Genomic DNA, 26,952 nt, shown 5'->3' with positions numbered 1-26,952 from the left:
ATAATGCATTTTGTCACAATTTTCTTTCCCAAACTTGAGTAATCACTGGAAGTAAATGGGCTCTACCCAAGAGTTTAGAAGACATTTCAAGGGTGAAATTTGGGATCCACCGAAACTTGTGTAGACAGATCAATTTAATGGAGCTGCTAATGTGACGAGCATTCACGAGTAAGGACCAAAGGGTATGATTCCCTGTGTATTTAAGAATAAGATAGTCTGCAGAGTAAGGCAAGATAGCTTCTGAAAGGGATATTACACCTCCCTAATATTCTGACGGAAGCATGCAATAAATGTCCTCCATTTAAATACTCAGTAGGCCTGGGTGGGATACGAGTCCATGAAAAATTATGCATATTTGATAGTTCTAATTACAAAAGCAATATTTATTCTTTGTAGAAAATGTGGAAAACACAGAGAAGCAAAATGAGTTCAATTAAAATCATCCATAATCTAGCTAACCAGAGATATCCACTGTTGATATTTTGCCATATATTATTTGGGACCAAACACAGAATTTAATTAACTGTTTTATCTTAGAAGAGAACTGACACTGGCTCCCAAAAAGGAGAGAAAGGAAAGGAAAAATATTTTTTAACTTGTGCCAACTCACAAATGGATGCTAAGATCTTAACAAGAGACTGTTTACAATAAAATCCTCAGGTCTGCACATGACACTAAGTTCTTTTTAATAATGAAATATTATGCCACTTATGCAGAGGAAGCTGTGAAATTTTCACAAGACTGCATATGGGAGCAGAAAACTGGCAGATGAAATTCCTTATAGGCAAGTATAAGAGAATACATTTAGGGAAGTGTAAGACCAATTATCCTAGAAAAGTGATGGATTCCAAGGTTTTAGTCACCGCCTAGAACATGGAGCATGCCATCATTACAGACTGTACCTTAAAGACAATGTACTGATTCAACTAAAAGATTAAAAATTATGCAGAAACCAATATTATACTCTCAAAAAGAGCTGTATATCCACAGCTAGAGTGCTCTGTGCATTCTCAGTCCTGCCTTAAGAAGGGCCAAAATAATTCAAAGAAATGATCAAAGCAAGATAGGGGTAGGGAATTAAGAGGTATATTTTATGAAGAATAAAATAAATAAACTAAAATGATGTACAGCACAGGAATATAGCCACTATTTTATAATAACTATAAATGAGGTATAATCTATAAAATTTTTGAATCACTATGTTGTACACCTGAAACTAGTATAGTACTATAAATCAACTATACCTCAATTTTTTTAAATGCTCAAAAAGGTCAAAGAAGTGAAGACACTTGCCTGTGAGAGTCGGTGATTTTAATTGGTATTCTCCAATCTCCAAAGTCTAATTGTGATAGCTGAAATCTAAATGAAATGAAGTCTTTAAAATAGTGATATTTCTAGATTAGGCGATGCTTCTTAACCTGGGGTGCATGGCCTTTAGAATGGCATGCACATTTTTCTATACATATGTATTTACATATATCTGTATATAAATATATATAAATAAAAATTGTATATATTTATGATACGTATATATTTCTTCTGTTGATTAGATGCCTAGTTATCATCAGATTCTTAACCGTGGTCAAAACCCCAAAATCTCAAGAACTAGTGGTCTAGATGGTAAGGGTATGGATTCAGTCACTAGTTCCTGGGAGCAGACCTTGAGGCTTGCAAGAGAAAGTTTTAGAATAAATCAAGTTGTGTTTATCCCATGAAAAATAAGTGTGAGGAGCTCATTTCCCTGAGAAAGGCTGTAGAAGAAGGAGACGTAAACTTATGAGACTGTTTGAGGGAGATGTTTTAGGTAGATCTCTGAGTTTCTGATATTGGGGCTCCATGAGGGCAAAGACTGAGGTCTCTTTTCTTTGCTGCTCTATGCCTAGTGCTTAGAACAGGGGCCTGGCACGTAGTAAGCACTCACTAAATACTTGCTGATCACTCAGGAGCTAGTGGGATCTTGTTGGCGCCATCAGAGGTAGCGCTGCCTGAATGCAGGGTCTTTCGCTGGGTGGCATTTCTGACATTCACAAGGGTGAGGCTCTTTCCCTCCTTCTCTCTTCCCCATATCCTCATCTCATTTTCTCACTTGATCGTCTACCACCAGGAGGGCATCTAGATTGTGGAAGAGAACAGGCACCACATCAGCAAAGAACCTCATTATTTGGGCCTTCGAAGAAGACAGGAAAAAAGACCTAGAAATGAAATATCAAAGAATTTATGAACATAAAACAGGTAGTTACCACTGTTAAATAGAACACTGTCAAGCAGATTAATTAGTTAACATTTGGAAAGTGCATTGAAGATGAAAATTGCCAAATAAGGGCTTTGCATGTTGAATCAGTTTCTCATTTGTTATAACTGAGTGGCATAAGAAACAATTCAGCTAATAGTTGAGACAACTATTATGCCCAAAATGGGCTATAGAAGGTCTTTGGCCCTCAGAAGACTGAGCCCAGCATAGCCCCGCTTTAGGATTTAGGGAGAGCATCTTCCCCCAGTATCTGTGAGGTTACAGCTATGGAGCTACCATCCCTGCTGTTCTCTGCTTTTGTTTGCCAATCCCTCTGCTCCAGGCCTCTTGCAGGAGACCTCTTAAGGCCAGGTGAAGGCTTTATAAATAGCTTTGTTAGAAGCTTCCAACCCAACTTTCGATTCTGTTAAAATGGGATTTCAGCCAACCTCCCCTGGATGGATGGATGGAATTCCATTCTTCTACAATATTGTGATATTGAGCTATCCAGGTATTCTTGAAACCCAATAGGACAAGAGCCAGAGCTCAGTACCAAGAGCTAGCTCGGCCTGTGCAGTCAGAACAGATACTCTCCCTGGAAGCAGGTGTCATTGAAGAGAGAATCCCGGATCAGAAATTATCTGGACTGGGTGGCTGATAGCATGTGAAACCAAATTCTTTCAGTATAATTTGTCTCTGGGAAAAAAAAGGGTTCTACATGTTTGATGTAGTTTTATCTATTTATACAGGATTTTTATTTTGACCAACATTTGTTTTGATTTACTTAAGTTTTAAGATCCCTCCTACTTCCAAAAAGAGCTGAGACAGCTTATAGATTAAAACAAAGTACAAACACACTAAAGCAGCCGGGGAGAAACTAGGACAGATAATGCATTCCTATGCTGGAATTCTTAGGACACAGTGAATATACGTTAGTAAAAAAAAAAAAAAAGTATTGGAACTGAGGTTAAAAAATCCTGGACTCTAGGCATAACTCTGTCCCTAATGAACTGTGTGGTCTTATGCAATCATTATTCCACTGGCAAAATAAAGTCTCTCGAAGTCTTTTAACGTGATCTTTTTAAGTGTTTAAAGAATAACGTTCTGGCATTAGTAAGTCAGGCAAAATGGAGTGGGTGAGGTTGTAGGGGGAACCGTTAAGAGATTGAAGTGTGATCCAGGTCCAGCAGGGATTAACAGTAGAGATGGACACAAAAGGAAGCAAAAAAGCTGTTTAAGGAAAACTTGACAAAACTTGGAAATTGACTGGATATGAGAAGGAACAAGATGATTCAAAGATACTGTGAGTGTTTGTGGCTGGGAGCGTGATATCGCTGTGAGTAGAAAGAGGAAAATGTTTCTAGAAAAGGAAGTGCAGCCAGGACAGAGCAGAGTGAGCTTGTCACGTGGAGTTTGTGATGACCGGAAACCATCCAAGGGAAAGATCTATCATGGAGCCATGTCTGGTGCCAGCTGCACCCAAGGCAGGAGACACTCTCTCTGAAGTCATTAGTACTTCAGTGAAGGAGCAGATGAGCACAAACAGGAAGTGTGCAGGGGAGTGGAGTGCTGAGGGCTGAGTCCTGAGTTAACCTGGTTACTCAGTACCAACCGAGCCTTTGTTTCTGTCATTAAAGGGTTTTAATCTTTGCTCTTCTCAGGTATGTTCAGTCCCATTCAAAGAGAGTGCCTGCTGGAGAAGACAAGCAGAGAAATGAGAAACTGAGTTTCTGGTGGGTGTTCACCTGGCCTGATTGGCTGAGTTGTACTTTTCTCGCTTTCTTGCGCCTTTTATTGGATGGTGCCACTTAGTCGAAGGTCCTCTTCTGGATGCACGTTGACACCGGGCAACCTGGGATTTCCTGAACTATGTAGGTAGACTCAGTGTGTTTCATCCAACTGTGTTTTATTTTCATTTTTCCAAGTCTGTCCCTGTCCATTCCAAGCTCCCGGGCTTCTAAGAGTCATCTTTTGTGCTGTGCTCACTGCCCAGCTTCTCCAGAAACCTTGGGCAAGTTAAGTCAAGAGTTTGTTAAGGTCTCTTTCCTCCCATTTATCAAGAGCAATTGCACAGATCCTGTATTCAACCCCATGATCTCTTCCCCTAGAAAGGTACTCAACTTTGTTAATCCTCAGGGGCAGGTAGATAGTACTGGGATTTTCCATTGCAGGATATATACTGCCACCCACATAATAAATTATAGAACAATGTACTAAACTACCAAAATACTCATCTTCAAAAAAGAAAAGCATTTTTTATTTTCCTTTTAGTCTTTCCCCTTCTAATCTTGGCATCAAACATACCATAGTAAAAAAGAGGTAAATGTGTTTTATGTTAGAATAATAAGCTTCTCTGAATATAAACTGGATATCTTTTTGGTATGACACACATTTATATAACATATATACTAATATATTATTATCAATATATTATAATGGAGTATTTTCCTGCGGGGTAGGCTGTAATGTATATGTCTTAGTAATTGTAAAACTTGATGGCATGCAAATCTAAAACATTTTTTCAATAACAGAGTATAAATGATATTTTTGAAAATTTATTTATTTTTGGCTACAGTGGGTTTTCGTTGCTGTGCGCGGGCTGTCTCTAGCTGCGGCGACAGGGGGCTACTCTTCGTTGGGGTGCGCGGGCTTCTCATTGCTGTGGCTTCTCTTGTTGCGGAGCTTGGGCTCTAGGTGCGTGGGCTCAGTAGTTGTGGCTTGCGGGCTTAGTTGCTCCACGGCATGTGGGATCTTCCCAGACCAGGGCCCGTACACGTGTCCCCTGCAATGGCAGGCGGATTCTTAACCACCGCGCCACCAGGGAAGCCCCTATAAATGATATTATCAATGTAGTTGATGCTAACATTTGCTAAACCAGCTTTTCTAATGATATTCATTTATGACACAAAAACAACAATAAGACCAGACGTGGGAAGAAATAATGTGTGTAATAGAAAAGAAAGGAACACCTAAGGATATAAATTCGACATGATTTGGGCTTTCTTGGAGAGTTGTCAGTGGTAGAACATTATTCCTGGTAGCTCTGGTGATCCAGGAAGAAGATTCTCCCGTCCGTGGTTCTCAGCTACTCGTGAACTGAAGTCAGTCAGAAACAAGTGAATGCTCGGGGCGGTTGGAGAGCAGAGCAGCCACAGCAAAATGGTTCTTCTCTCTGCACACTCAGAGGGCAAACTCAGATGAAACAGTCTAAGGGCAGAAGACGGTGGAACTCCACCCACGAGGTAAAAGTAAAAGAGAGCACGTGTGTGTTTGAGACAAAAAAAGAACAGAGCTGTAGGAGCCTCCAACAGAGAAGCATTAGCCTTCGGAAGAACGAGATCCCTGTATTTCTCACTTCTAAGAATTATTTGCACCATCTCTGCCCTGACATCATCAAATATTTATTTTGAATGTAAGTGGAAAGTTCTGAAAGTATAAGAGGAACATTGCTAGAATTAGAACCAGTCGGTTACGTTGTCTCTATGCTACTTCCTAGCCCTGTGGCATGAAGCAAGTTATTTAACCTCTCTGCCTGGTTTTTTATTTGTTTTTTTTTTTCTTTTTCATTTTTTTTTATCTTTCTGAGCCTGTTTTTTTTTTAATCAGTAAAATGGGAATAGTAATTATAATGTGTCCCTTACAACGTTGTCATCGAGATTCCTGAGATAGTGTAGCTGGAAAGAATTTTGTAAATTTTGAGTGCTAGGCCAATGGCAGTTCTTAGCAATTCTCTAAGACCAGTGGCATGTATTTATCTATTTATGATTGATATTGAGCTCAGTTCACTTGGGGATGAGCAAGGTCACTCAGGCAGTTGTGGGGGTGATTTGTGAAGAGTTCCACCAGCGTTTGGGGAGACAGGGTCTGTGGAAGGTGGCAATGAGACTACAGGAGGCTGCACGAAGGGGATCGGCTCTGTAGAGGCTGTCTCTGTCTGACCCTGGATTCCAATGGCCTTCCAGAAGTTACAGTGGTAGGGGTTTGGTGCCTATAACAAATGTACCTCTGGGTGGCTTCCTTGCTGGAGAAAAGGGGGTGAGAACCTCACTGATCGAGCGCTAATTCCCACCTCAGCCTGACCCCAGCTGCCACTGGGTGTCATTGTGAAGAATGACTGCTGGAGTCGTCCCACCCAGACCCTCTGGTGTCCCTGAAGGTCTGTGCACAGGGGTCCTTGGTCATCGCTAGTTCAAAGGGATGTAGACAAGAAAAATGGGAACAGTGACCAACAGGGTCTTATGTTTAGTTAGCTTATTTCATTCTGCTGACTCAGCCCGCCTCTTTTTTTTTTTTTTAATCTTTCTTTCCTTGCTCCAGGCCTTTCTTCTCCATGTTTCTCCTTTTTGCAAACTCTCTTCCTTCCTTTGGACTTCCCTCCTTTTCTCATGCTTTTAAATCATTCTTCTCCCTTTCCCTTTAAATGGTCATTGTATTAAATCAAAACATTTCAATATCTCTTATGCAAAATAAATAGGGTTTTAGACTCTCTGCTCTTAAAATATATAAACAAAAATAATTTACAAAAAAATGAAATTAGGTTCATTTATTTAATGTAATGATCTTTTTTTTTTTATGTCAGAGGCCCTTGATAGGAATTTGAACTTTAAGCAGTTTTAAGTGTTAAAAAGTCCACAACTGTCACCACAAAAAATTCCTGAAAAACTCCTTCATGAAACATATCACTGTAAAGCAGATTGTATCGTCCCATAGAAACCAGTTTGTAATTAGGGGTTGTGTTCTTGATCAAGGACTTAAATTCAATAAATCATAGATATGACCAACAATAAGTCATAAAGGAAAAGACACAACAATAAAATTTTATAGGCATTTGAAATAGTAAAATTAGGCCCCAGGTCTTATAAAATGAGCAAAAATAGAGCATGCACCATGACTACGACCGGACCCTAACCTGCTATTAACTACACTGATCACATAAAAATACAACTCTACCTTGTCATAAATTTGACTAAAAATTAATATATATAATGGATATTAAACATTTAATTAGCAATAACTTTGTGTGCTGTCCTTGACTTTAGAAAAACTTTCTAGGGAGCCTTTGGGTGAGTTGAGCCTCCTTACAACGCCAGCTGGTGAGCAGGGACTAGGTCAGAGCGTGGTGTTGGCCTTGGATGGGGTTCTGTTTTACACTCAATTTAGTCACTGAGACAAGTGAACATTCTAATTAAATTTGTAGGGGAGGGACTTCCCTGGTGGTGCAGTGGTTAAGAATCCACCTGCCAGGGCTTCCCTGGTGGCACAGTGGTTGAGAGTCCGCCTGCCGATGCAGGGGACACGGGTTCGTGCCCCGGTCCGGGAAGATCCCACATGCCGCGGAGCGGCTGGGCCCATGAGCCATGGCCGCTGAGCCTGCGCGTCCGGAGCCTGTGCTCCACAACGGGAGAGGCCGCAACAGTGAGAGGCCCGCGTACCATAAAAAAAAAAAAAAGAATCCACCTGCCAATGCAGAGGACATGGATTCGACCTCTGGTCTGGGAAGATCCCACATGCCACGGAGCAACTAATCCTGTGCGTCACAACTACTGAGGCTGTGCTCTAGAGCCCGTGAGCCACAACTACGGAGCCCGCGTGCCACAATTACTGAAGCCTGTGTGCCTTGAGCCCGTGCTCCGCAACAAGAGGAGCCACCGCAATGAGAAGCCCGCGCACCACAACGAAGAGTAGCCCCCTCTTGCTGCAACTAGAGAACGCCCACGTGCAGCAACAAAGACCCAACACAGCCAAAAATTAATTAATTTATTTATTTATTAAAAGAAAAATTTGTAGGGGATGTTCCACAACTTTAAGATCTTGTTTAAAGTTAATAAGGATCAGAAGCTGGAAAAGTGGACGGACCTCAAAAGAATGAGATTCAATAGGGATTTACGATGAGATTGTCATCTCAGTAGAAGAACATTTCCTGAGGTCTCATCAAGCTAGGGGAAATACAACTGTTGTGTAAGAGGTTTAAAAGTAGTAAAAGGGCTGATCATAGATAAGGTTAATACCCTAAGTTAAAAGACATAAGTAAACATAAAATAGGCACATTTTGTAAGTATAACACGTAGACATTAAATAGTCAATAAAAGCAGTAACTTAAGATTTGGGGGTTCCCCTAACCCCTCTGCCTACTGTAGCAGAGCACACAGCACCTGTGATGTCACCCAGTGTGACAATAGAGAGTGACATGGCTGTCTTCCTGCTCAGCTGTGTGTTCCCTGTGTCTTCCCGTCTTCTACCAAGCTGACCAATAACAAGCCCTCAGTCAATGTTTGTTGAATGAAAGGACAAATTAACACTCTTTTTCAGTGAGAAGCACTTGTGTAGGAGTCAAAAGCCCTGAGTTCTAAACCCCCCTCAACCACTCATTCAACTGGATCTGGAATAAGTTCCAGTGAGGGGGTCCCTCACCTTTTGAATGCAAAGGACCACATTTATTACTCCTTCCGATGTTGGGCTCATGCCACAAAAATACTGGACTGCCAAATCCCTTTCATTAGGCGATCCTTTATAGCTTTCCCTTGAGACAACCAGCGTTAGCACACTAAGTCTATATGATTAGTGCCAAGGGCTGAAAAATTACATTTTTATAGTCTATACAGTTTATCATTGGTAAATATTCCCCCTTTTAAAGGTGAAAACAGATGATTGCTACCCTTACATAACTATATTCAGAGTCTCCAAGGTGAAAGCAGTCTTGATGGTATCTGTGGGGCCTTCTCATCCTAACTTTGAAATCTGAATAATTTGGGGTTAGGGCCTAGAGAGGAAAAGCTAGGATGTGATAACAGTCTACATCCAAACATATGTAATCATGGATAAGTATTCGTGAAATATAGGAAAAGTGAAAACAGGGAAAGAAAATATGAAAGGAATTATCTATTTAAATAGAAGAAATAGGGATGTACATTTTTAAAAAACTCTCGACAGCAAGCATTTCCACGCACAACACAGAATTACCCAAAGAGACATCAGTGAATCCCGTGGTCCTCTAGAAGGGACTTGAAAAACACATGGTCCTCCCTCAGCAGCCAAAGGGCCAGGAATCCATTCCATGGCGTTTCTGACTGGACAATGCCAGCCTGGGATTTGATGCGTGAGACCCCAGGGCAATGCCTCCCAATCCAAGTGTAGACGGAAAACTACCTTAATCATTAGCTATATTCTCAGAGGATGAAGAGTAGAGGGGAAGAGGAGCATAAGAGAAGGGGGAGAAGCCAAGCCACAGACACTGCCCTGCTGGGAGACGCAGGAGGAAGTATTGAAAATGCCCCCCTGGAATCCAGAGGGAAAGGCCTAGGACCACAGCATGCTCTAGGTCGTCCCCAGGTGTGACACAGCTGCTTCAGGACTGGGAGAGCTCAGGAAACACGCTCTTCCTTGCTCTGCCTGAGCTGCCCCACGCATCCAATGGAGACAGCCATTTTGCCTCATTCAACTGGGGTAAAAGGAGGCATAGGTACTTTGAAAAGTTGAAGAAGTTGCTAAACTATGGCTTTTAAGAAAGGCATAAACAGCTCTGTATATCTGGGGTGAAAGAGCGCTTTTGCATAAAGGCTGAGGTGTGGGCTGCTGGCTGCCTCTTCAGCCCTACGATGCTCTGATCCTGGGGCCGGGGACAGCGGGTTCGCAAAACCATCACCTCCGGTGTTGTTGCTGTGCTTAGGAAATCAGGCCCAGAAAGGGTAGCCTTTTCTGACAAGAGCTTTAAAAAAAAGAAAAAGAAGAAGAAAAAAAAAGTTTCCAAATTGTTCTTCCCTTTAAAGTACAAAGAAAGAATAAAAGAACTGAAAAAAAGGAAGACAGAAATCACAGAAGAAAATAAAAAGATGAGGGTAGATTGGAAAATTTGAAAAATGAGGGAAGAGAATAAGAAGGGGAGAGCGGAAAAGATCAGAGAGATAAAAGAGATTTGTGGAGAAGAAAAAAAAAGAGGAACTGAGAGCAGATACAGGCCAACTTGAAAAGAAATGGAAGAATGTGTAAAAAAAACCGACTTCACTGAGCACAGGAATAAAAAGCAATGCCAAATAAAAGGCAAAAGAAAAAAGCACTAAAATGAAAAAGCTATCAGAAAGGGAAAATGTCACATAGAGATAAAAGAGATTTTTTTAAAATGGGGGTAAAAAAATCCTCCAAACATTTTTATTTAGTTAGCCAAGGAAGAATATGAATTCAAGAGGATAGGGAGATAAGAAAAGGAATGACAAACAGTCATACAAGAAATTAAATAATATTAAAGAAAAGAACAAGGAAGAAAGGAAACAAATGATTTTGGCAAAAGAGAAACTCTTATATAAGAAATTTCAGCAGCTAAATTAGGTTAAAACCCTTTGTAAACATCATCCTCAATCAAAAGCATGTATTGAACTCACTTTGAACCTGGCAAACACAGGTAGGGAGAACACAGAGGCCCTTTAAGGAGGAGAGAAGACAAATCAGAAAACAAAAGTAGTTAACCTGGAATAAAAGCTCCAGGGCGCACAAATCAGTCTTTTATCCTGTCACCTGACACAGAGAAGGCATCCTAAAAGTATCTGTGGAATGAATAAATGAATGAGTGCATGGATGGGTGGATGGGTGGATGGATGGATGGATGATGGATGAATGAATTGGTAACTCTGTGGAGTTTCAGGAGCCTCCTGTGTGTCTATAACTCCTGATGACACAGAAACATTCTCTGCTCCCCAATGTGGAAACTCCTCTTCCTCCTTTGTTCTGCCAGCAAAAATGACAAAATCTCTGTGATCCATGGGCTACTCACCAGGGAGTCATCCCAGTCCCATTTCCCATTAGCAGGGGAGAAGGGAAATGTAAAAGTTTTTAACTTTTCAAAGCATTTCTAGACTAGCTCATTTTATCCCTGGCAAGTTGAGTGAGGCAACATAATTATCTTTCATTAAAATCAACTTTGAGGGCTTCCCTGGTGGCGCAGTGGGTGAGAGTCCGCCTGCCGATGCAGGGGACACGGGTTCGTGCCCCGGTCCGGGAAGATCCCACATGCCAAGGAGCGGCTAGGCCTGTGAGCCATGGCCGCTGAGCCTGCGCGTCCGGAGCCTGTGGCCCGCAACGGGAGAGGCCACAACAGTGAGAGGCCCGCGTACCGAAAAAAAAAAAAAAATCAACTTTGAGAAGTCTAGTGGTCATTTTAATGACCCCAGAAAAAGAAAACAATACCAGTCATGGGATAAGACGGGCTAAATTGTAAGATTCCCTCAACACCTGAATAAGAGAGATTTCAGCACTACTGTGATTGAAGACAATTTAGCTTCACTCAGGATTCTTTGAAAAAGTGAGAGGTTAGCTGGGTTTTAAAATTTGAAAAAAATAGGGCTTGAGGATATTCGACTAGGAAATGGAAAACACACAAGCGTGAGCACCCACCATTATCATACACGTAAAGCAGTCAAAATCAACACTGAGAATTCTAGTGCCATTTAAGTGGCCTTGAATGAGGACCCAAAAACTCTCTCCACTCACTTCAACTGTTTTCGTAATAGAATCTACTTCCTACCTACCAAAGCCTAACACTAAATTTAGAGCATTTTTTTTTTCCTTTTAGAGATACCCTTTATAAGGCAAATACTGTGATAAACCTAGGGAGACACTAAGCAATAATTAAAAATGATTAAATGTGTATCAATCTCAAACTTGAAGTTATACAACTGCAAAGGTTAGTTACAAAATAGAGTTTGTATTGCAGGGAGTGGTCCTAAGACCTGCAAGGGAATTTTTCATCATTTCCTTGAGAACCAGAAAAGCAATACCAACAACTATGGCCAAGCTTCAGAAGAGCAACTCAGAGCTAGACAAATATGTTTTTATGTCATCCCAGAGACTTTCAAGTTGCATATTAAGTATGGCATATTTAAATAAATGCATTTAAATTTATGGCATGGTAAGCCATGTTCATTTCAAATTGTCAAGAAATCCATTAGATAAATAGCATAGACTTGTCCTTCTAAAAAATATAATATTAAATTGGGAAATATTTTAAATAGGATTTTAAAGAGTTGCTCATATTAATGGAACTAATTACTGAAGGTTGTCATGTATACTATCAAGTTTCTTCTCTGTTTGAGAATAAATGGATTTCCTTTCATGTCTGCTTTCTTCAGATCAGAAATAATCCAGGTGTTGAGAGAGCCAGTGGTATGTTGTTACTACCCTAACTTAAAAAAAATCAAAATATTAACATCAGTTTCTAAAGTGAGTACAATTATTTAATTTATGTAATATGACTCATTTTCTAAGCTTGTGCTACTGGAAATGGATATTATTATTCTCTTCAACTGAGCAGAGTTTAAACTCAGACTCACATATAAATGAGGGTCACAGAATCAGAAATTAAGATGGGTTATACAAGAAGAGAATAATAGAATGTTCTTGGAATTGGAAGGAACCTTGGCAATCATCATAGGTGCTTAATAAATATGTCAATTGGAAAATGTTACCAATAATGAAAAAAAACTGGATTTTGGAAAACAGTGCCAGTTATATGTGAATCCATCCTAATCACTGGCTATTTTCAGCAATTCCGGTTTAGGTGGTCAAACTTTCTTTTGCAGTGTAAGGCAAAGAGGAACTGCACAATAACATACCCATGGGTCTGAATGAGTTTTTGCTGTTGAATTTGTTGCTGGAAATCACTTTTTAGTGGCCACAGTCTCCTTCAGGAGCCTCTTAATGAGACCTAGGAGGAAAAAAAAGATCAGAAGATGATGATAAAAAATGATACTGCAGGGCTTCCCTGGTGGCGCAGTGGTTTAGAATCTGCCTGCCAATGCAGGGGACACGGGTTCGAGCCCTGGTCTGGGAAGATTCCACACGCCGTGGAGCAAGTGGGCCCGTGAGCCACAACTACTGAGCCTGCGCGTCTGGAGCCCGTGCTCCACAACAGAGAGGCCGCGATAGTGAGAGGCCCGTGCACCGCGATGAAGAGTGGCCCCCGCTCGCCACAACTAGAGAAAGCCCTCGCACAGAAACGAGGACCCAACACAGCCAAAAATAAATAAATAAATTTATTTTAAAAAAAAATGATACTGCAAAAGGTATGCAGTTAGGCTGAAATGGACCAGAAACATTGATCCACTGACCTACCTAAAAGGTAAAACATTCCCTGCTACAAAGTGGACCTTTTCTCATCAACTTTTTAAGAGCTCCTTAGGGCACTCTTTAACGCCACATAAAAAGTGTTTGCCAAAGGAACCCTGGGGTACTAGAAGGTTGTAAGTGACGAGCTAATTCTCAGAAGAGCTTTGGCTATATTGGATCACCATAGTATCAAGTGAAGACTGCCACAGGACCTCAGAGCCCTTTTCCTGCTGAAATTTACTCAGTCATGATCATCCTATCATTTTTTTTAAAATGAAACAGAAATAAGTAAGTTGGAACATTCATCCCATACTGGGAAGCCAAACTATATTCATGTATATTATTTTATTATTTTTTGCCTAGTTGGCCATGTCTGGTTCCTGTTTGGGTAGTGATTGGAACATACTGACAGATGTGGAAGCATGATTCAAAACTCAACCAGGGGGCATCCCTGGTGGTGTGGTGGTTGAGAGTCTGCCTGCCGATGCAGGGGATGTGGGTTCGTTCCCTGATCTGGGAGGATCACGCATGCCGCGGAGCGGCTGGGCCCGTGAGCCATGGCCGCTGAGCCTGCACGTCCAGAGCCTGTGCTCCGCAACGGGAGAGGCCACAACAGTGAGAGGCCCGCGTACCGAAAAAAAAAAAAACTCAACCAGGGCAATTTTTCCAAAAAATAACTGAAGACTGCATTCAAGCCTGGCATATACATAGACACCTGCTGTATTTGCATAGCCCAAGCTTACAGGAAGTTTTCATCAATCATTTTCTGTGTGTAGAATTATCCAACCAGAAAACCATTACTTATTTTGCTAGAAAAAATAGTTTTGTTTTTCTTTGCTGCTGGATTAGTTGCATCCCATCTCCCACTCAACTCCCTCCCTCCACCAGCAAAAAAAAAAAAAAAAAAAAATGTTCATATCAAGATATAAGGATCAATGTCCCAGTTTATAAACAATCTTGGCTTATTTTTAAATCTCCAAAAAATGTAGATTCTGTCACTTCTTTTCCCAATGTGCATAAAAATTCTATCTTCTGTCACGTACCTCTTCATTTATATTTATTGAGTGTTCCTCACTATGCCAGGTGCTAGGAAACTAGTAAACAAAAGAGAGAGACAAGTGTTGATTAAATAATCATAAAAAGTATGAATTACAAAAGTATGACTGAAGAAGGTGCTATATAAAAGGATAAACCAGGGAAACCTGATATAACTGTAGGTCTGGAGTGGTGATGGGTCAAGAAAGAAGCAATATTTGAGCAGAGATTTTAATAAATAGACATTAATCCAACAGAATTTGGGAGGGAGAGACAAGAGAGGGAGGAGAAAGTTGCAGGCAAGACAAAAACAACACGTGCAAAGGCCCTGGGGCAAGAGGGAGAATGCACATTGAAGAACAGAAAGGCTTAAGAGAATGTAATACAGAAAAAGAGTGAGAGGGTTGAATTAGCTGAGGCTGGAGTATGTGAGTTTTTGCAGGCTTCCTAAGGAGTTTGATCTTCAAAAGCAACTGGAAGTTATTCAAAGGTTTCCAGATTTACTTTTTTTGTTTTGTTTTTGTTTCGTTTGTTTTGTTTTTGTTTTGCGGTACGCGGGCCTCTCACTGTTGTGGCCTCTCCCGTTGCGGAGCACAGGCTCCGGACACGCAGGCTCAGCGGCCATGGCTCACGGGCCCAGCCGCTCCGCGGCATGTGGGATCTTCCCGGACCGGGGCACGAACCTGTGTCCCCTGCATCGGCAGGCGGACTCTCAACCACTGCGCCACCAGGGAAGCCCCAGATTCACATTTTTAATAGCTCATTCTGGGTACAGTATATTAGAGTGAGGAGGTCTTTCAATTGACTTAAAACAGGTGACAGTAGTACCTGCTGTAAGGATACCAGTGAGTTAGAGGGGAGTGTATGCATTCCGGAGATATTTAGGCAGTAAAACCCACAGGACTTGGCCTTGTTAAATGAATACATGAATGTATTAGTGAATCAGTCCTCAAAACAGTTCACATTCATTTACTCTTCCCACTTCCCACACTGACTGAATTTTAGAAAAATTCTCTATACAAATGGTAATTTTTAAAAAGAGAAAGTATAAAGTACATCCAGTGTTTTATGAAAAAAAAGGCATGAGTCCTTATATCTTATGGACCTTATTTCAGGTTATAGACAAACCATCTTTAATTCAGTTATTTTTCCCCTTTGAATATTTTTGCAAGAAACTTTCCCAGGTTTCTAATTCATTCCCTACATTTATTAACATGTAAATGTTAACAGCCTTCAATTTAGAGCCAAGCTACAGCTCACTCTTAAAGTGTGTTCACCAGAGCCAGCCTTTGTGGAAGTAATAGCTATTACTTTAAAAATATATTTTTTAGAAAGGAAACAATGGTTAAGCGATATTCAACAAGTTTCCTTACTGAAAGGCTTTTCAGAGCCTTTAATGTGCTAATATGCATTATGAATTTCCAAGAGAGAAACAGGTAGCACATCCCAACTCATGTGTCCATGGAATGCCTTCCACTGAGTATCTCAGGGATTCCATAAGAGCCTTTGGGTAAAGAGCTATATACATATTGACTCAGTTCCTTGGACAGAGTTTTGCATGAAACAGGTCTTTATAATTTGTTAAATGAATGAAGATATAGATTACGACTTGCAAACTCTTAAGTCTCAGACGAGAGGGGGTTGGCAAATGTCCCAGGTCTCCACTGAGGGCAGCATTAGAAGGACAGCCTCTTATTACTCAGTTTCCAGCCAACTTGTTGACATGAAATATTCCTTTTTTTTTTTTTTTGAGAAGCCAGAATTCTATATTTCTGTATGAAATTTCATATTTAAAAAAAGTTTTAATGCTATAGGTCAAACAGAACATATAGGTGACCAGTTTTCAACTTCAGAGGGCGATATTTCTCCACTTTAAAACAAAATTACAATGAAGAGTCAGGACAAGCAACTCTAATGGAGCCACCAAGAATCCGTCTGTGAAATCCACAGATGCTTTCCACCCTTTTAAGGAACCCACAGTGTCCATTTGAGGAACATTAACTCCTTCATTGCCTGGAGGTATCATCAGAAGCCCAAAAATAGATAACTCACCGAATGACACTGTCAGACCCTGAAAGAAAGAATTATTTCATTTAAGTAAGCACATTTTCTCCCTATTGAGGAAAGATCAGGTCATTCAGGAATAAAGAGCAATGGAAGAGCAATCCCATTTGAGAAAGAGCATTATTATACCAGAGACCACACTTAGAGCAGCATAATCAGACCAGAGTTTAATTACAGGTGGGATTGTCAGATGGTTTGTCTGTTTTGCCTAAAAGAAGTAATGTCACTGTTTAAAAGACAGTCAGTCAACTCTCAGGTATTTAGGATCTGATTCATCATTTTATTGGTGACCTAACACCAAATTTTGTCCTTTCTTGCTTAGAATACTTGTCCATTTCAGTGTTAATAGGTGCAGACAAATGCAGACTTATCAAGTTTATATGCCTTAAGTTGAACCAAAGATACACACACATACACTGTACACCCAGCATTAAGTATTCTGTCGGGGTTTTTTTCCTTACTTGTGTTATTGCAGTAATGGTGCTTCATGGCTTATCCTTTGCTTGAAATTCTATTTGTATACCTTTTTTATCAGTTAGAAGTCCAACATGAATAGTGGGGGGAAAAAATTATAGCACTGGCATGTTTCTATTTTGTAAAAATCAATTGTATTTTTAAATGAAGTGTAAACTTGAAAAAGTGAGGGTTTTTTTTTACTGCTAATGGAACCATATATATAACAAAACCTCTCTAACTAGAGATAACTTGTTTCATGACCTCAACAATCTAAAACATATCCAAGAAAATGAAATTGAACTAATAAGTCTATGAGAGCCAAAACAGATGATAACAAAAAATACCACGACCTCACGTTGCCACAGCGGGTTTTCTTTAAATCATTTTGAAACACCTTCATAAATATAGTCTCATTTGGTTATTCTTAACAACATTGTAAGAAGGAAAGGGTTGGCAATATTATCCCCATTTTTCAGATGAGAAATAGAGGGTTACCATACAAGATTTCATCCAAATCAGGACATTGTTTGAGGCCCTATTAATAATGACGCCAGAACAACAAACATAAACTGGGACGATCCCAGGCAAACTGGAACATACAGTCACCCTAGAAATATGGTGGCTCAAAGCCATGTCCTTTTCTCAGAGCTTATTTGCTCCTGTAGTAGCTGACATGCCTCCCCTGTGAGGCAAGATGCTACCTGTAGCTGACAGGTGAGGGGTACAGAGTCAGCCTAGAAGGGCAGGTTTGGACCGGGAGTCTAACACAGACGAATTAGGCCAATGGTCCAAATCATGGTCACCAGGGCACTTAATGAACTTGTGGCTAATGTCCGATTCAAATGTCAGATCAGTCCCCAGATCAAACACAGTGCCCAGACTCTGAGTCAGGCAATGGAAGAGTCTTCATGTCAGGGCTTTGTTCCCCAGTATTTCCAGTGAGTAACTACTCTGTGTTTGGGCTATGGGGATTGGTCAGGAGGGATAAGAAATGATGGAGAAAAAGACAGCAAAAGTCAAGAAGGTAAGTCTGAGACAATAGAGGTAAAATTCAAAAGCAGTCCCCAATCCCAACATAGAGGAACAGAGCTTAACATTTAGGGACATGGACCGGGCGTGTAAGCCGGAGCTTATCGGGAAGCAGCAGCTCCTAGGGCATTCACCAGGGCTAGGGACCTGAGGACCAAATATCAGATTTAGAGCACTAATACTAAACCCAGGAATGAGGCTTCTAATTTCTGCTAGGCTAGCAGCTAGGGGAAATCTTCAGAAAAAGGAAAGGAAGAACAGAGAGTCTCATAGGAGCCCCAGTTCTGACCAGTTCATCATCTGATCATCTTGGTATCGACAGCAAGTGGCGAATGGGATGCTGCTGGACCCAGGCATTCTCATAGTCAGAGACCTGTTGACCAACTGACATCTGGGAAGAGGCAGATGCCCTTGAATGAGTGAACAAAGACCTGCATGGGTTAAGCAGGATTCTGAGTCCCAGTAGTTCCTGAGGGCCCTTGGTTAGATGGTACCTAATGGGCTTCTTGGCTCTAAAATTGGTTTTAAATGGTGAACCTTAACCTTCTTTTTCACAAAGGTTAAATTATATGCTGTTTAAAAAGGCGTGGCCATATGTAATAGATCTTAGAAAGATGATCTGTCCAAAATAATTAACATGGAAAGACTTTTTGCTTTAAGAGTAAGCCCCCTGGGCTACTCAGAAGCTTCAATTATCCAGACTGAAGCATTCAAACATGTCTGAGAGCCTGAATTCCAGTGCAGCCGAGTACTGTTTTGCTTAAAAAGATTAGGAGCCCTCCCAAATTAGCATATATCTAAACACTTCTTAGTCTCCATTTGAACTTCCCACTACTGAGTTGTGACGCCTGGGGTAGCTTCCTGAAATGCTCTGGGTCTCCTATTTTCATCTGGAAATGAGGGGATTAGACTCCTGAGATCAGGGCTCAACACACTATAACCCACCAGCTAAATCCAGTCTGATATCTGTTTTTGTAAATAAAGTTTTATTGGAACAGAGACACCCTCAGCCATTGACATATTGTCCTTGGCTGCTTTAAATCTACAATGGCGGAGTTGAATAGTTAAAACACACACTGTATGGCTCACAAAGCCTAAAGTATTTATTACATGACAGAATATTTACTACTTTGCAGGAAAATGTTTGCCCTTACCTGACCTAACTATTCTTGATTTTATAAATATAGACAGACAGATATACAAGTATGGAAGTCCATATATATATAATTTTTAAAATGTTCCTATTATTGGTGATTTCACTTCCTCAGAGGTTAGACTTCTCATTTATTCCCCATCTCTCTGCTTCTCTCTAGCATTTGCTTACTTATCACAGCAATCACCTCTCACCTTGCTAGAAAGATTCTTCCTATCGCTTCATTTTGTGTCTGCTGTTCTCTCCCTCTCTCTCTCTCCCCTTCTCATTAAAGAGAGGGATAACCCCATATAACTAACAATTAACCCCATATAACTAACAATGCTTAAAATTATTTTTAAAAGACAAAGTGGGGGCTTCCCTGGTGGCGCAGTGGTTGAGAATCCGCCTGCCGATGCAGGGGACGCGGGTTCGTGCCGCGGTCCGGGAAAATCCCACATGCCGCGGAGCGGCTGGGCCCGTGAGCCATGGCCGCTGAGCCTGCGCATCCGGAGCCTGTGCTCCGCAGCGGGAGAGGCCACAACAATGAGATGCCCGCGTACCGCAAAAAAAAAAAAAAAAAAGAAAGAAAGAAAGACAAAGCCCTTTGAAAATACTGTGACATGGTCTTTAAAACAAAGTAACTTTCTAAAAATAAAGCAAACAATACCAAAGTGGAGGAACTCTCTCCCTTCAACTAGCTCTCTTTCCTTTCAACGTCTTGCAGAAGGTCCTGAATGCACGCCCACCTGCTGCGGTGTGTGGAAATGTCATGCTTGGTTTCGTCCACTTGTTTCTCTGCTTTCACCTCATTCTTACACCGTCAACTTTAAATTTCAGCTTTCCGTTTTCACGTTTATCTGCTGCACTGCTTCCCAAACCAGTGTGCCTGACCTTTCCCACATCACTTCCTGCTGGTTATTTTTCATGTTTTCATAGTCTCCTGATCATAATGGAAGTATTTTGGCTAAATCTTCTCTATCTGAAAATGTCTCCTATACCTTTGACTCCTTTTTTCTCCTAAATCATTTTAAATCACATCACAAAGTTCTATTTTTACCTTTTCTTTAAATATAGTTACCTCTGAGCATTAAAGGACTCCCACTTCTTTCCCTTGACGATCCCTGTATAGCATACCCACTTGGGCTACTGGTTATTTATCCTTTAGCAGTCAGCACTGGGGCTCCTTTCCCAGTCTGCTGCCATTAGGAGAACTAAAGCAGAACATTGAAACAAACCACAATGTGAATGTTTCTCTGTAGTGAATCTGAGAATGAGCAATCAACCTCCACTGATAACAAAGCACCATACATCCCATAATTATAGTCATGCCTGCTGTAATGCGGTACTGGTGAGGGGAGGAGATGGAGTCAGCTGAGAAAGTCTTTGTGCAGTTTAGTTGAGCATCACTCTTTAAACTGCATTATCCACACCGACGATGTATATTCAGTACTAATCAAAAAGGGAGCTAAGATTTGGGCAAGAGCATTTTAATCCTGCAGCACCTCAAATCCTATGTAGGTTAAATAACTAAAGATAAAAAACTAACCTTGACCACTCAGTGTATGATAGTTCCCATGAATGCTAAGTACTTTCTAGAATTATCTCTTGTAATCCTGCCCCAAACCACTGCCTACGTGCTTTAGGTTGTACACTGCACAAAAGTAGCAAATCTAAGGAGACTGTCACATCATAGCCATCTTATGATTCTGTAATTTTTTTGTATTTTTATCATAACTTTGTTAACTTCAGAGATGAGTGAGCTATATATTTATTAAGGCAGTTTTGTGGCAGATGACTATAAAATGTCTTTTTTCATTAGGATTGGAATATTATCACTGTCTGATTGGACTTACGAAAGAAGAATATGTTTGATTATTAAAATATCTTGATGATCTAACAAAATTCAAAGTAACCTATGTTTCTAAATAAGAAATTGCTTTTCTCACTGAATTACTGCTTAGTATCTTAACATTTTATAAAAATCTCTATCAGTGTCAATACACTGCAGTTCACATACTCTGCCATGCGTTTTTTGTGCCAAGTGGGATTGTAGAGTTCCTATTTTAAACATATAGGCACTTTCATTATGATACAAATAACTAGGTAGTAACTAATATTAATTTAGCATTAATAATATACAAAGTGAGTATTAAATTGATATAAATTAGAGATTACTATGTAATGATCTGCTAATTACATTAGAGCACTTGTTTATTTGTTGCTATGGAAATTTCATAATTAACTGCTATTAAACTTTTGGGATTGTTACATATCTTGTATTTTTAAATTTAATTTTTTAATTATTGTGATTAAAAATTCAAATCATGTATTATATTGTTGAATAATTTGATTTCTATTATTTATTCAGAATTATTTTATGTTTGTATCATTGTAATTAATGAGAAATATATACTATACTAACTTCAAAAAGATGTTTTACTTGAGAGTGGGAACCTTTCTCTAATTTAGGCCAAGATGTCCTGTGAGCTAGCAGCAGCCCTGATTCCTCCACCAACCCTATGATGGAGAAGATATTATTATTTTTCTCTCTTTACACATGAGGAAAGAGAGGCTTAGAAATGTTAAATAATTTGCTCAGTGTCAGAGATAGCAAGTTATGAGCACAAGAATAAGCTAAAATCGGGAGTGACCATGACTGTTTTGCTCACCACTTGGATCTCTATGCTTAGCACAAAGCATAGGTCATTAAATTCCTTTCAAATGGCTGAAAGAACCATGTGGCTTTGAGCAAATTACTTAAACTTTCTTAGTCTCTCTTTCCTCAACTGTTAACAAAAAAAAAGGGTAATAACAATACCTGCCTCAAAAGTCATGGTGAGGCTTACCTGACAGCAGCATTGTAGAGAACTAAGCACTCAATACACAGTAGCTATTCATGCCATTATTTCCTGCAATGGCTACAGGCTACAAGAATTAGTCTCTATTTTCAAATTGGTTGGAGTCCTATTAAGAAAAAGAAGACATTCACACAAATAATTAAAACGCTGCAGAATTTGAGTTTATCAGATTAGCCAATAGAAGGCCAAGCCTAAGGCAAAAAGTGTGAAATAACCAACATTCAGGACACCTTATCTACATTCTCTCTCCCCTGGGGTCCCTCAGGAGCTCTACTGCTTGACTAGCTGGCAAGTGGAGTAGGTTGCCTACTACTACTGAGGAGAATCACCTGAGTGTTGCCCTTCCTCCCTCCACAAGGGGGACTCTACTCCCTCCTCCAGTGTCCTCCAGGATGGGGATGTGTGTGTGTGTCCCTGCAGGACATTTGGTCCATAAGACATTTAGTCCATACCAAAGGTCCTTGAAATTTTTTCCTATCCAAAACATCCTTGAACATGTTCGGTCCACGCCCAAAGGTTTTAGACAGGATCAAATTTCAAGGACCTTTTGTCTCCATGGCCATTTGGGGCAGAACCAAATGTCTCCTAACTGTGTGTGCAGGAAGGTAGGGACCATTTGAAGAGTCAGTTGTTCATTTCCATTCTTCCTGCCCATCTCAACTACATTAAGTACCCAATTAAGGTTCATGAATGAATGAAAGAAAGGGGAATGAAATTACATACAAAACAGCAGAGATGTAGAAGAGACAAGTACGCAAGAGGAACCATGGGGAGGCAGTCCACAAGTCCAGAACATAAATCTGTTCAGAGGGTTTTCAGAAGATAGATCAAAGGAAGTAAAACCTGCACCAGGGGCAGCTCTGGTCTGTTTAGCCTTCAGCCACTTCATAACTTACTTGCAGCCCCTACCCTCGGATCTGTTTTGACAGGAGATCTTTAAATGTTGGGGGGAAATCACTTAACTGCTATCTGATTCTTCGTCTGTAAAATAGAGCTAATGACACTGACCTTCCTCCTAGAGCTATTGTGTGGGATAATTAATTAATAATTGCAGACTCCTTTGAGAGTATAAAGTGCGACATAAATGCTAAGCATTATTTCCATACAGTCTCTGCTGGCTCTTCGAAAGTGCATTCTGGTCCCGTGTCTTTGATCTGCTGTTATCACCTGAAACAGAGCAAACAAAGCCTTTGTATCATTAAGCAAATGCATAATGAATGCTATTCATTGTTAAAGGTTACTTAGCGCTCTAACTTTCTTTTTCTTTTGAATAGGGACATCCTCCTGTGAGAGGATTATGTAAGCTAATAGCTAATGTGTCAAAGGAAAGGGGAGAAAAGAAGCAGCCATGGCAACCAAAGCCACAAGGCCCACGCTTCGGCCTTCAGAGGAAACCTGTGTCCACCTCAGAGGGAGGATAAGAAAGAAAACCAGAGGGGAAGATGAGCAGAGGAGTCAGTGGTGGCAAATGGCAGGCCAGGGCCTGTGTCTCCTCCCACCGTCTCTCAGCTTATCACGTTGAATACGAGATGCCATGTGCAATATGGGAGGGTGAAGGATTCATGCAAGAGTCAAGTTTCTCCATCGTTGCCCTTTTCCACAAGCCCCTCCATCTTCACTGGTGCTTTACTGGGGAGATTGTTTTTCTTTTGAATATAACCTTTTCTAGAGATAGAGGTGGGCAGCGCTGCAATCAGAAAGCCTTTATCCACCCCTGCGTTCCTACTGATGCTCGTTTATCTCCACAGAAACGGACCTCGACTCGAAGCCCTGCAGATACCAGTGCAGTTCATTTACTCCAGAAGCAATCGTCCCAAGGTTTTAAAGGTAAGCTAGGTGGCCTGATAGAGACACACTCTCCTATAAAATGGGGAAAAGCTCAAAACTTATAGATTTGTTCCTTTTATTTAATATTAAAATATTGGAACAAAATTACAATTCCCTTATGTGTTTCCTTTAGATTCAGACCGAAGAAATATCACGTTCATTGATTTGGTTTAGATTTTGTGGTTTAGACTTTTATGCTGCAACGCAGTTTTAAGGTATTCGGTTATTTTACAAGTTAAATCTTGAAATGTTAGGGTTAATTTTTAAACCATGTTTTCCAAAAACTATATAAATGTACAGTGTACTCCTCTCCCTCTATTCCTTTAAATAATACCCAAAACACAACTCTCACGTCCCCCTCTATGTTTTACTGCCTTGACTATAGAGATTTTATGTCTCTTATTTGGCATTGCTGTTTATTGTCATTCCTCCATAATTCTGGGAGGTTTTGCCGACCTGATTTTATTTCAGTATCCTTTGGAAAATCTATCTTCACTATGCTTAGTTAACTCAAACTTCAGCACTATTGGAAAAAGCTAGAAAATCTTTCTTAATGTAGAACAAGATCACCACCAAGTGGCCAGGCTGGTCTTCCCTCTGTGCATCCTTCCAGATTTCCCCCCACACACGCACATTTTTATTTCATTGGATTATATAGAACAGAAATGTCCCTAAAGATAGCTAACCCAGCCCCTTCATTCTTCAGATGAGAAAATGGAAGGTCGGAAAGGTGAATTTCTTTGATCAAGCCCACAATGCCTCATGACATGCTACACTCTTCATTTTTTCAACAACAGTGCCTCACACCTGGGATTGAACTTCAGGGTCAACCAATCCAACTCTCTATCCTACAGATGGGGAAACTGAGGCACAGAGTAGGGAAATGGCTTCTCAAGGATCACAGAGCTGCTCAAATTTGGACAAGAACCCAGCTTTATTAACTTAGCCTGGCATTCATTCTCCTACAAGACCAGCCCCATGTAGAAATGTTTTCGTTTGACGCCTTGATTTATCATAACTCTAGTCTTAATAGGTGACAACAGTATCTGAGAATGAAGTGGTCAATTTTTCCCTTCTTCAAAATAAGTCCACATCAGAGGAGCCCTTTGAAAGGCAAACTTCATTCTCATGAACGAACTGTTCCTTGTGGACAGGTATAAAAATATTTCACCACTTTTGTTTATATGATATTTAGGAGGTGATGAATTTCAGTGAAGGGAATTAGAAATTCCAAGTGTATTCTTTTTTTTTCCCAGTACGTTGTGCCTCTCACTGTTGTGGCCTCTCCCACTGCGGAGAACAGGCTCCGGACGCGCAGGCTCAGCGGCCATGGCTCACGGGCCCAGCCGCTCCGCGGCACGTGGGATCCTCCCGGACCAGGGCACGAACCCGTGTCCCCTGCATTGGCAGGCGGACTCTCTACCACTGCGCCACCAGGGAAGCCCTCCAAGTGTATTCTTTTGGCTTAAGGAAAATAAATACTTATCTCTAGCTCAGAACGTCTTGATTCTACGGTTTGATTGCAGGCACTAGAGAACTTTCTTTGGCAAGTTGGGATGCGTCCTCATTGTCTTTGGACTCCCTTCCCTCTAACTTCAAAGTCGTTGTAATAAAATAAGAAAGGTCCACAACACTGAAGATTCCTTATCACTCTGAAAAACTCTGAGTTCCTAAGTTCTCAGGGGGAATAGGGTTTGCACAGGGCAGCAGGTGCTGTGAGTTCCTGCCCCACCCCGTGTCCCTGTATCCTCCTAAGTTTACCTGCAGCTGTGATTCCAGGGGGACTGACAGCTTCCCGCCTCCACTGCTGTCCTCCATTTTGAGGGCTTGGGGCAGCTTCCCCAGCTTCTAGTGGGAAAACTATGAGCTAGGCTTCACAAAGTTTTTCAACGTGTCCTCAGCGAGATTGAGGCTTAGTTGTCCTAGAGCCCTAGCATTAAACTACTCTTTAACCACATTTAATTAACTTTTCTCCCTTTCCCATCCCAGGTTTCCCATTTCCTCTTCTGTCCTTCCTGGAATTACCTCCCATATAACCTACCTGCATCCACATCTTTGCCTCAGGATCTGATTTTGAGGTGCTACAAGCTACGATATTCATACTGTAAAGAAGCCCTGGTTCTGCCTTGGTGGCAGGACTGGTCCTCTAATAACAGTGTCTCCCAGAGGTCCTTCAGCCTGGCTCTTGTTCCTGCACATGGCAGATAAGCCGTGAAGCTTGGGAAGTTGAAGCGACAGGCCTCGACTTGAAAAAACCTCTTGCAAGGCCCTGGGAGGGTCCCTGGAAATATACTCACATGGTTGTGCGTTTTTGTAAAATTTGCACACGTAAGGCATTTTAACCACAGTTAAGACCATTGTCTCTGTCCAGGTGATGTTCTGGTGGCCGAGACCACTTTGGGAGTCTGGCGAAAGTGGAAGGTGAGTTAGGAATACATATTTTAATTGAACTTTGGAAAGATGTTTTAGAACATTTCAGTAAAACAAATGCAAAATTATAGACTCCTGATTTGTGTGAATATGGAGTATGCTTTCTGTTATCTTTAAATTTGTGTATTTAAAGAGCTGAAAGAAAATTTAGATTAAAAAATAGTAAGAAACAAAAGCAATAGAGTGATAAATAGAGCAATAAAGTCAATAGAAATTATTCTTATATCAAGAAGTGAATTGCAACCAGAAAATTCATCATATCAAATGCAGTAATTTATTAAGAGGAATAAATAAATTGAGTAGAAGTAAGGAATAGGTTTATGGACTATTTGATAACCCAATTAATAAGGAGAAGTGAATCATATGAATACATTGGAAAAAATTAAATATCTTGATTATCTGACACCAAATACTGACATCAGTGACTCTAATACGAACTCATAATACGTCATTACAATGAGGATGCCTATGACAAATTTGTTAACGAGTGTCATCAATTCAAAGGATTTAAGATTAGACACAGCACAAAAAAACTTGAAATGCCCTATATACAGATCATATACGCAAAAAGCTTAAAAGAGATTTTCCAAATTTGACAACAATCCTATTTACGTGACATTGCCAATAATGAGTTTGAAGCTGCAATAAATGTCTCTAAACTATCAAAAATGAAAACCAAGTTTTAATCAATCAGAGTGGAGGAAACACTCAATTATCTTTCTATTCTCTCTATGGAAGATATTCTCAAAACCTCCTCACATGAAAAAACCACCAAAGAATTTGCTTCCAAAAGT

At 40.5% G+C, this 26,952-nt stretch overlaps 1 long non-coding RNA gene across 1 annotated transcript; it reads left to right on the top strand.

The window, feature by feature from the left end:
• The first annotated feature begins 2,149 nt into the window (after positions 1 to 2,149).
• LOC307195160 lies at positions 2,150 to 26,149 on the top strand. The gene is made up of 4 exons (XR_013830735.1): positions 2,150 to 2,232; positions 3,892 to 3,963; positions 23,650 to 23,728; positions 26,100 to 26,149. It is a non-coding gene; the product is annotated as an uncharacterized lncRNA (long non-coding RNA).
• Positions 26,150 to 26,952: the final 803 nt, after the last annotated feature.

This window comes from Stenella coeruleoalba (genome assembly GCF_951394435.1).
Source record: "Stenella coeruleoalba genome assembly, chromosome: 12".
Taxonomy (NCBI): domain Eukaryota; kingdom Metazoa; phylum Chordata; class Mammalia; order Artiodactyla; family Delphinidae; genus Stenella; species Stenella coeruleoalba.
Note: the sequence above shows the minus strand (reverse complement) of the source record. Positions and strands in the feature narration are given on the sequence as shown.